This window comes from Pipra filicauda, unplaced genomic scaffold, assembly GCF_003945595.2.
Source record: "Pipra filicauda isolate LSUMZ 115617 unplaced genomic scaffold, ASM394559v2 scaffold47_size6085603_pilon, whole genome shotgun sequence".
Classification (NCBI taxonomy): Eukaryota; Metazoa; Chordata; class Aves; order Passeriformes; family Pipridae; genus Pipra; species Pipra filicauda.
In genome coordinates this window covers 5,329,088-5,330,313 of record NW_024104620.1, presented here as the reverse complement: position 1 = coordinate 5,330,313, position 1,226 = coordinate 5,329,088, and positions in this window count along the sequence as shown.

Genomic DNA, 1,226 nt, shown 5'->3' with positions numbered 1-1,226 from the left:
CAAGGGAGAGCAAGAAAAAGCTCATGCCTCCAACATGTTCCTGATGGCACAGCACAGGAAAGCTTGGAAAGAAAAAACAGCCACCAGTTTAGTACAATCTTAGCACCAGTCTGAGTTACAGCAGCCATGCAGAGTCCATGCCTGCACCAGAAGCTACTGAAATAGCAGGATTTGCTGAATCAGCAATTTCCCACAGTTTCACAGTGGGAAACTTCCACATATTAACTAATTCAGCAAGGGAGGGACTGAGCAAAAGTTGTGCTTAAAGTTATCTCCTGACTCAGGAAAGCAATTGCTTCCCTGGAACACTCTTCCCAGCAGTAATCAACCTTGGAGTCCAGCCTCATAGCTTGGATTTCAGATGCAAGTATGTCCCCTACAAGAGGCAGGACTTTTCTCCACATTAACTACTTCCCTATTTAGCTGATAGTCCTCGATTTCCATATTTCAACTCACTGGATTAGCTGTTAGAAGGTGCAGAAGCCTGTTACAGCCTGCTGTAAGTACACAGACAAGCCACCAAAACTGTCACCAACAAGTACCAGCAGAACCTTCACCAGGAGCCCCAGGGCTCCAGCCAAGCCTCCCCACGGAAAACAGCAACTAAAAACTGAACTGCAAAGTTAAACAGCAGCACTAATCACTACCACACATTTTACACTAAGCTTTGGGATTACAGCACCCTCAAATCAGCTTCTTAAAATAAAAGTGACCTTTAATGAGGCTCTTTAGAATGTCTTTTAATAACTAATACAAGTTATTTATCAGCAGTGTAAAATTTCACTGTTCCTTTGGAGCGTTAACAGAAAGGTGTAACAAAGCCCTTTAGGTTTCGGGGTAGGTATGATGTCATTTGTTCCTTCAGGGTTTTTGGTATCTGCCCATGAGCAGGGAACAACAGGGAACTTCTTGACAGAAGAGATGCAGGAGCCCAATAAGGCCCAAAAGCCAACTTTTACTATTTTGGGAGCACGCACACTGAGTATTCCTTTCACTAAGAGCTACCCAGCCCTCTCTTCAGAACTAGACCTGACAGCAAAGATGTTACATCAAAGATTAGAGCAATCTTGACAGGACTGAGGCCAGAAGCAAGATTAAACATTAAGGAAAGACCCAAGCCAGTTCACAAGAAGGAGAGTGGGGCTCACAGGGGATAAAAGCCATTATTTACAAGTCCTTCACACTCAGAAGAGAAAGGTAAAGGAAATAACTACCCTCAGGCAGGC